Below are 10849 nucleotides of genomic sequence, written 5' to 3' on the forward strand. Positions count from 1 at the left end.
ATGTTGTACATTAGCTCTCTTACACACAAGTCCCATTTTCCTTTATTTCAGTTAGTGTAATTTGTCTTGTTGCGTTACAAAAATATTTTGTACAGTCACAGCTGCTTCACTCACCTGCTTAATATCGCTATTATATCTTACCTGTTTGTAATTTAGGGCTTATCAAAGACAATATTATTTTCTTCAGCCACATCTTTGGAATATGTCGCCAATGTGTTGTTTTTTTTTGTTCCTTTTTTTTTGTCATCAGTCTACTGACTGGTTTGATGCGGCCCGCCACCTCTTCATCTCAGAGTAGCACTTGCAGCCTACGTCCTCAATTATTTGCTTGACGTATTTCAATCTCTGTCTTCCTCTACAGTTTTTTCCCTCTACAGCTCCCTCTAGTACCATGGAAGTCATTTCCTCATGTCTTAGCAGATGTCCTATCGTCCTGTCCCTTCTCCTTATCAGTGTTTTCCACATATTCCTTTCCTCTCCGATTCTGCGTAGAACCTCCTCATTCCTTACCTTATCAGTCCACCTAATTTTCAACATTCGTCTATAGCACCACATCTCAAATGCTTCGATTCTCTTCTGTCCCGCTTTTCCCACAGTCCATGTTTCACTACCATACAATATTGTACTCCAGACGTACATCCTCAGAAATTTCATCCTCAAATTAAGGCTGGTATTTGATATTAGTAGACTTCTCTTGGCCAGAAATGCCTTTTTTGCCATAGCGAGTCTGCTTTTGATGTCCTCCTTCCTCCGTCCGTCATTGGTTATTTTACTGCCTAGGTAGCAGAATTCCTTAACTTCTTTGACTTCATGACCATCAATCCTGATGTTAAGTTTCTCGCTGTTCTCAATTCTACTACTTCTCATTACCTTCGTCTTTCTCCGATTTACTCTCAAATCATACTGTGTAGTTATTAGACTGTTCATTCCGTTAAGCAGATCATTTAATCCTTCTTCACTTTCACTCAGTATAGCAATGTCATCAGCGAATCGTATCATTGATATCCTTTCACCCTGTATTTTAATTCCACTCCTGCACCTTTCTTTTATTTCCATCATTTCTTCCTCGATGTACAGATTGAAGAGTAAGGGCGAAAGGCTACAGCCTTGTCTTACACCCTTCATAATACGAGCACTTCGTTCTTGATCGTACATTCTTATTATTCCCTCTTGGTTGTTGTACATATTGTATATGACCCGTCTCTCCCTATAGCTTACCTCCCTATAGCTTACCTATAGCTTACGCCTACTTTTTTCAGAATCTCGAACAGCTTGCACCATTTTATATTGTCGAACGCTTTTTCCAGGTCCACAAATCCTATGAAAGTGTCTTGATTTTTCTTTAGCCTTGCTTCCATTATTAGCCGTAACGTCAGAATTGCCTCTCTCGTCCCTTTACTTTTCCTAAAGCCAAACTGATCGCCACCTAGCGCATTCTCAATTTTCTTTTCCATTCTTCAGTATATTATTCTTGTAAGCAGCTTCGATGCATGAGCTGTTAAGCTGATTGCGCGATAATTCTCGCACTTGTCAGGTCTTGCCGTCTTCGGAATTGTGTGGATGATACTTTTCCGAATGTCAGATGGTATATCGCCAGACTCATATATTCTACACACCAACGTGAATAGTCGTTTTGTTGCTACTTCCCCCAATGATTTTAGAAATTCTGATGGAATGTTATCTATCCCTTCTGCCTTATTTGACCGTAAGTCCTCCAAAGCTCTTTTAAATTCCGATTCTAATACTGGATCCCCTAACTCTTCTAAATCGACTCCTGTTTCTTCTTCTATCACATCAGACAAATCTTCACCCTCATAGAGGCTTTCAATGTATTCTTTCCACCTATCTGCTCTCTCCTCTGCATTTAACAGTGGAATTCCCGTTGCACTCTTAATGTTACCACCGTTGCTTTTAATGTCACCAAAGGTTGTTTTGACTTTCCTGTATGCTGAGTCTGTCCTTCCGACAATCATATCTTTTTCGATGTCTTCACATTTTTCCTGCAGCGATTTCGTCTTAGCTTCCCTGCACTTCCTATTTATTTCATTCCTCAGCGACTTGTATTTCTGTATTCCTGATTTTCCCGGAACATGTTTTTACTTCCTCCTCTCATCAATCAGCTGAAGTATTTCTTCTGTTACCCATGGTTTCTTCGCAGCTACCTTCTTTGTACCTATGTTTTCCTTCCCAACTTCTGTGATGGCCCTTTTTAGAGATGTCTATTCCTCTTCAACTGTACTGTTTACTGCGCTGTTCCTTATTGCTGTATCTATAGCGTTAGAGAACTTCAAACGAATCTCGTCATTCCTTAGTACTTCCGTATCCCACTTCTTTGCGTATTGATTCTTCTTGACTAATGTCTTGAACTTCAGCCTACTCTTCATCACTACTATATTGTGATCTGAGTCTATATCTGCTCCTGGGTACGCCTTACAACCCAGTATCTGATTTCGGAATCTCTGTCTGACCATGATGTAATCTAATTGAAATCTTCCCGTATCTCCCGGCCTTTTCCAAGTATACCTCCTCCTCTTGTGATTCTTGAACAGGGTATTCGCTATTACTAGCTGAAACTTGTTACAGAACTCAATTAGTCTTTCTCCTCTTTCATTCCTTGTCCCAAGCCCATATTCTCCAGTAACCTTTTCTTCTACTCCCCCTACAACTGCATTCCAGTCGCCCATGAATATTATATTTTCGTCCCCCTTTACATACTGCATTACCCTTTCAATATCCTCATACACTTTCTCTATCTGTTCATCTTCAGCTTGCGACGTCGGCATGTATACCTGAACTATCGTAGTCGGTGTTAGTCTGCTGTCGATTCTGATTAGAACAACCCGGTCACTGAACTGTTCGCAGTAACACAGCCTCTGCCCTACCATCCTATTCATAACGAATCCTACACCTGTTACACCATTTTGTGCTGCTGTTGATATTACCGGATACTCATCTGACCAGAAATCCTTGTCTTTCTTCCACTTCACTTCACTGACCCCTACTATATCTAGATTGAGCCTTTGCATTCCCCTTTTCAGATGTTCTAGTTTCCCTACCACGTTCAAACTTCTGACATTCACGCCCCGACTCGTAGAACGTTATCGTTTCGTAGATTATTCAATCTTTTTCTCATGGTAACCTCCCCCTTGGCAGTCCCCTCCCGGAGATCCGAATGGGGGACTATTCTGGAATCTTTTGCCAATGGAGAGATCATCATGACAATTCTTCAATTACAGGTCACATGTCCTGTGGATACACGTTAAGTGTCCTTAATTCAGTGGTTTCCATTGCCTTCTGCATCCTCATGTCGTTGATCATTGCTGATTCTTCCGCCTTTAGGGGCAATTTCCCACCCCTAGGACAAGAGAGTGCCCTGAACCTCTATCCGCTCCGCCGTTGGCAGAATGAGGCTGACTTCTTATGCCGGAAGTCTTCGGCCGCCAATGCTGATTATTTATCAAAATTTAGGCAGTGGTGGGGATTGAACCCGGGACCGAAGACGTTTTTTGATTATGAATCAGAGACGCTACCCCTACACCAAGGGTAAGAGGTCGCCAATGTTTACTGTTCTATTTATTTTCTTGTATGAGCAACTATTGTAATTTGTGTATAGTTTCTTAGTTAATCTGTCACATATTTTAGGCATGGGCACTCGGCGTTGTGGCAAAACGCTGTTCCCATACTGTACTGAAAATCTGCGTTGAATTTCGGCATCTGGTACGCCTTCCGAGCACAAAAAACGGATCACTAAACGTTGATCTTCTTTGGTGCAAATAGACACCGGAGCAGCTATGATTAACAGCACGGCAGCGATAACAAAACTAACCAAGCAGCTTGAAAATTGAAAAGTTATAACAACAAATAAACAAAGCCTGCGTAATCAACGTAAAACGACACTACTACCAAAATAAACAAAAATATAACAAAATTACGGGTAATAATTGACAACCTCGTGGAAAAATACCTGTCTGCTGACCACCATACCCCCAATGTGTATGAGTCTGCAGACCTGGGTTTCCCTTGGAGTACAGTCCTGTAGAAGCATTCACATTTGCTCTCACCAAATTTGTGGATGGCTGCTTCGGGAACTCAAACAGGATTCCCTGGAGGGAAGGCAATGTTCTTTTCAAGGAAATCTAACGAGAAATTTAGAGAATCGACATTTGAAGCTATCTGCAGAAGGATTATACTGTTGCAATCACTCTTTTCGCGTCAGGACCACAAAGATAATACATAAGAAATTACAGCTTAGGTGAAGGCATTTAGATTTTTTTTCCCTCGCTCTGTTTGCGAGTGGAATATTAAAGCAATTGACTAGTAGTGATATAGAGTATCCTCCGCCATGGACCGTACGATGACTTGCGAAGTATGCATATATATGTAAATGTAATTTATTCTACCTATTAAGACGTCAGTACATCCGTTTAAAAGCACTCGAAATTCACGGAAGAATGTTGTGTCTTATTTAGCGAGAAAACATAAGACGGAGCCCCCGCTGCTGATTGTCTCACAGTAAAAATCTTCATATTAGCCTCTAATTTTCTCATTGCAGTCACTTTGCGCGAAGTGTTTTAACTGCGTTATGTTTCTGGGAGAAGTAAGCAGTCTTTCCAATGGATTTTTTTTTCTGTTGCATATTCGGATGGAGTATGCCAACCTAAGCGTCCAGATGATGCTCTTGCATCATAGAACAGCCACGAACAGATGTGGTCTCACATGAATGGTGGACAGAGACTACGTACTGTTTACGTATTGAATCGAAGTTACTGTTGAACGATAAAAATCATTTAACCACTAACGGGTCTCTGAGTGTTAACGTCAGGATAAGAGCTGACGCTGGCCTTATATTGGCATGAAACAGGGATCAATATGTTTCAGCTACCTAGTTTCGGCTACTTTTCAAGGTTATCCATCTACACACTCCTCCAATGCAAAATACATGCACGTCAGTCACTTTAAAAAGGAAATACTTTAAGATTTTTGGTGGGTTAGCGAATGAGACAAGCTAAAATATTTATTAATTTCTGCACATACGTTTACACACAGAAAAAAACCTTCCTTTTATGCATTCCATGTGTAGTTTTAATGACAGCTACTTTAATTTGTAACTTATAACTTAAAAATATATCTGAACCAGGTATATCTTTCTCCAGTCAGTAATTTGACAGATACAAAGAAGCTATGTGCTCGAATTCTAAGACATATCTATTTCTGTTCCTATAAACTAACTCCTTTATTGCTTTAACAATTAGCTCTACTCATTCTTGCAGTTCTTCTAAATGAGACCACTCAGGAATTTTAATTTTACCTCTTATTTCTGCCTTGACACAATTGTTAAAGTACTCCACATCCTCGTGTGTGCACACCAGCAGTACTTCATTTGGAATTTCTGAATAGAACTTTAAGTTTTCAACTTTTGCAGTCGAGGGTCCATTAATTGTAGATATATTATCAGTTTTAAGCTCCGTAAACGGCTATTCTGTTGCTAGGTGCACAACACCAGTTCGTCACATCTGGATACACGAGTAATAAACCATTCCTAAGCCAGTAGACATGGGAATGGAGGTTTGTAAAAAAAAATTTCTGTATCCTCTAATGTACTAAATATTCTTGACTCCATTGATTTTGGCCAGCACTCCAACATGTAACGATTTCCAGTGCTGTTTATTGTAAATACCAATATTTTACACTCCTTGCTCGTAGGCAGAATTCTCCACACTGTGGTTAAAGCTTTATGTAAACCTTGCTTGCACGCCTGTAATAGCTACTTCTTTTCCCAACTGCAGTTTATGATCTTACTTTATGTCGCTTATCTTCGCAATATACTCCAATTTCCTTTTCGTGACTTCGATATCCTCAGTTTCCAGTTTTCTTTTTCGTGGAAGTAACACATTAACTCTACTTACGGGTGTGATTTCCTTTGTAGGAAATGGTTTGGATCTGTTCGACAAAATTTTTCTGTTTGTTAACATTTTTGGAATAACACTGTCCGTGGACGATGGTTCAAACCCGCGTCCGGCCATCCAGGTTTAGGTTTCCGTGATTTCCCTAAATCGCTCCAGACAAATGCCGGGATAGTTCCTTTGAAAGGGCATGGCCGCATTCCTCCCTATCCTTGACACAATCCGAGCTTGTGCTCCGTCTCTAATTACCTCGATGTCGACGACATGTTAAACACAATATTCCTTCTACTGTCTGTGGGAACAATACACCATTCGGAAATATCTACATTTGATGGTACTGTGGAGAGCAATGTCCTAAATTGTGAAAAACACGTTTCACTTGTGTTAATGTAACACCTCTGTATGACACTTATATGATCTTTGTTGGAGTCTGTGTTAAGAATCTCCCAATAGTTAAAACTGTATGCGTACAGAAAACTACTTATAAACTTTTCCCATTCTTGACAGCCTGGCAAACTTACCTGTACACCAGTCAATTTATGAATATTTTTATCACCCCAGTAGACAAACTGTAGAACTTTTTTGAACGTCATACATACGCTGTTCTGTAAATTATTAGTTAGGTAACATCACATGGATGTAATTGGCACAAAATATAGCGGAGTACAGTGTAAATACTGTCTATTAGAGTCTAACACACTTAAACCGTCTTGTACAATGTCGAACAGAAGGTACAGTCTGTAGTTGTATACGACAGCCATCAGCTTGCTAATGCCCTGTACTTTAGCCAAGGAAGGTGGAAAGGCCCTCTAGTCACGTGTCTGGAGACTTAATAAAATCTTTAAAGTGGTTGCCGAGAACTTGGTTTTCCCCTGGACTTGTGATTTGACAGATAAATTTATTTTATGTCTTTACGATTAGAGGTCACCAACGTTAATCAGTCTACTCCAAGCATATTATAGTTTCCCACAATCACACTGCTGCTTCCCTGGGTGGGGGTCTCCTTCCCTGGAGAAATTGTGGTTGGATATGAATTTGTCACACATCTCCTTTTCATTAAAAATTCCGGTAAAGTCTTGCGCTATGTCCAAATCCAAAATATAATAGACGTCTAGACGTAGCTGCTGCAATATTCCGCCCGGCCGGTGTGGCCGTGCGGTTCTAGGCGCTTCAGTCTGGAACCGCGTGACTGCTACGGTCGCAGGTTCGAATCCTGCCTCGGGCATGGATGTGTGTGATGTCCTTAGGTTAGTTAGGTTTAAGTAGTTCTAAGTTCTAGGGGACTGATGACCACAGATGCTCAGAGCCATTTGAACCATTTTGCAATATTCCGTAAGAACATCCAGTTTAAAAGTCGGTTAATTCGACTTTATATGGAATAGCCACATGATATTTAAAGTTCCTCTAATCAGTTTCCAGTGCTTCCTTGGCAATTTCCTTCCGTATTTCTCTTGCTGTCTATAACATCATAGATTAAGGGTCGACCTGCGACAGCAATCGCACAACTTGCGTACGGGCCGCTAGACTCCGCCGCGAGCGCTAAGAGTGCATTGCGGTCGCAGGCGCGCGTGTTGCGTACGGGCCGCGAGGTGCCGCCACGAGCGCAAACGTATATAAGTGCCGACGGAGTTCGGCCAACTCTCATTTTGTTGGCATCTCATATTTGCCTATTTTCTTATTTGCTTAGTTGCTTATCTCTTATTCGTTTATGGCTCATGTTATTGTGCTCTCTTTCAGCCATTCTGATTCTTTTTATTTACTCCCAATTGAGAAGTGCTCATTTTGGCATTTCACTTTTGCATATTTCTCATTTTGCTAATAATATGCTCCTTAGCCTTTTACAGTTGATTTGATTAACATAGTCTCATGTACTGTTTGTTCATTTCAGCCTGTTCATATTTTGATGTTCTTTAAATACTGTGATAATGTAGGATTTGTTCTGTGACACAGGTGTAAGGTTTTGAATATAAATTATATACGAAACTTTGCTTTAAAAGGAATTTATTTTTTCAGTTTGTAGTACATCATATGACAATTTTGTGATATGAGGCAGAAATTTGAAGGGCGAACCCATGGAAATACTCTTAAGTGATCCCCTTTAAAAATAACTGTACGCACCGAAAATTTATGCGTCACATGTCACACTGTCATTCCCATGAAGGAGAAAAGGCAGCTCCGTTTTGACATCGTGTCCCGCCGTGACGAACTTCGAGAACTTACTACTTCGATAGTAGTTAACTGAGCCACATGTCCCCTTCCCTAACAGTACAGACTGCTCCTAAGTGCTCCTGACAGCCCACGTAATCACAGATTTGAGGAACCACACTGTTATCGCAAAACGGTTCTGAAATGGGAATAAATGCACTCATATTCTTCTTGCTAAGGTGTGTGCCACTATCGGTTCCAGCGACTTAGACGAAGTATGCTATTTCCGGCCTACCTCCACCCCTATACCGCTACACCTGAAAGGTCTAAGAGTTATATTTTCTGGTACGGCTTCTTACAGAGTCTTCCAACACATAACCCCTATATGTATCTTCCTATCACACTGTTAGAGAAGTGGGAACAGTCTGTGACTATCACTGCCGGGAAGGTATATATCGCTGAGGTGATGAACAGGTGTTTGGAATTCTAAGAATATAAGAATAAGCTATGGGCAAAAGAGTTCAAAGGACTGGCAGCTACTGCGATGTTCCAGACAACTGCTCCATCAGAACAGCTATTCTTGATGCCAGCCATCTCCAACTTATATAGTTTGATCGCAGGCCCTCAGATGCTTTCTTGCTGTTTTTTTACCCGGTATTCCTACTGCCAGCACATTGTCATTGACATGGTTTCTGGGCCTTCACATATATGAACTTTAGAAATTTACCACGTAAACCTAAAGCCACCACACACATTTGGAAGTGTTTCCCAGTTCGACTCATTCTACTACCAAGGCGTCGAAGCCTGCACACACTTTAGAGCAGAACAAGCAGACATGACTAATCACAGACATGCATACGTATCAAAAAAGTGAATCACACACACACACGTGGTACGGTGCATTAGACGGACGTTGTAGTGTAGCGCTGTAGCCAGGTGTGGTGTAAATTGGTTCCAATGGAAGAGCAGCCTGGATTATTGTAGCACCTACAAGTGGACAACTATTACTTTTTGGATTTGAACATAACCCATGACTGCCGAACTTTTTAATAAAACGGCAATGTCCAACAACTTATTATCAAAAGTCATCTGATGGAAGGAAATCGCACAGGAACCAGCTATGTGACTGAGGGCAATGATAAGAGAGTTGGAACATACTGCTTAACATTGATGACCTCTAAATTTAAAGGCACATAATAAATTTATATGCTCAAATCACAAGCACAGGAGTAAACAAAGCTATGGGTAACCATCTTATAGATTTTATAAAGTGTCCGACACGCGATTAAGAGAGGCTTTTTCGTCTTCCTTGGCAAAGGAGCATGGCATTGCCAGGCTGGTGGCTGCGGTATTAACCTACAGAATGTACTGTGTGTTCGACCCTGTGCAAAACTCTTCGTATGTATTAGACTAAAACAATCAGTATTTACACTGTGCTCCACCTTATTCTGTGCCAATCATATCCATGTGATGTCAGCTAACTAATGATTTACAGAACAGCCGTTGTGTGGTGTTTAACAACGTTATGCAGTTTGTTTACTTGGGTAATAAGAACACAAATACATTGTCTTGTGTACAGGTAAGTCTGCCAGACTCTCAAGGGCAAGAAAAGCTTGGAAGTTGTGTTCTGTCTGCACATAGTTTTAATTGTCTACCTGTTAATTATTTGGTGATTCTTACACTAACTCGAACAAATGTGATACAAGCACTATAGAGAAGTGTTACATTAACACTTTCGCTGCGGCATCGGTGCAGGCGCGTAACTCTCCACTGCGAGCCGGTATCGCTCGACTGAGGGCCGGTAACACTGAAAGGGCTGGTACCGCTCGGAGCCGACGCTCCTAAGCACACCTGAGCTACAGGCCGACGTCAAAACCTTGTAAGATCTGTAGGATCATGTTCTATACTGACTTAATGAGGACGCCTACACTTAGAGGTTTCCATTTAGAGATCTTAGGTCCCTCTTTTGTATTTGCGTTCAGCAATATGTTGACTGTGTTATCGTTCGTTTCGTCACCTACAAGTTTCAACAATTCGTCTGTTACCAATAATCTGAAGAAATCCATAGGAGAATTGTAAGCACAATGAATTTGCAGAACTTCTTCCTTCGTAAATGGGTGATACTGCATATTTTGTGGTTCCTTATGCCAGGACTCAACTGGATTATCTCCGTGTGACAGGTCGGGCTCTTTTTCGTCGTCGATTTCCACACAATCGTCGTGATTCGTATCGTCAGATTCGGAACTGTCACGAAACAGATTCGAAACCTGTGCTTCCACGCTATCATCACTCTGCAATTCTTTTGCAGCCTCTAAATGACAATCTCCGTGATATGCCTCGTCCTCACTACAGAGAAAATCACTGTCTTCTAGTACACTAAGTAACTGTTCCTCTGTCAATTTGACACTTTTCCTGCTCTTTTTCACATTGGAAGGTCAAGGTGTTGGTTCATTAGCCGCCATTACGAACAATATACGTTCGATAACTGACCACACAAAAGTTTACACGCTCTGCAGCTAGACTGCGTAATCCGACAGTGAGCGCGGACACTTATGAGCATCAGCCGCACTGGCTCGTGGCTTGTTTTGACTCTTATAACCGTCAGCCGCAGCGAAATTGTTAAAGTAGGTGAAACATATTTTTCACATTCTAGGACATTATTCCCCACAATACCATCAAATGTAATTTTTCCGAACTGGTTGGAATAACAGTGTTATTCCACATGTGTTAAGGAAAAGAAAAATTCTGTCGCACAGACGTAAACCATTCCCTATAGAGGAAATCACTCCCATATAGATATG

The sequence above is a fragment of the Schistocerca serialis genome, chromosome 6 (genome assembly GCF_023864345.2).
Source record: "Schistocerca serialis cubense isolate TAMUIC-IGC-003099 chromosome 6, iqSchSeri2.2, whole genome shotgun sequence".
Lineage (NCBI taxonomy): Eukaryota > Metazoa > Arthropoda > Insecta > Orthoptera > Acrididae > Schistocerca > Schistocerca serialis.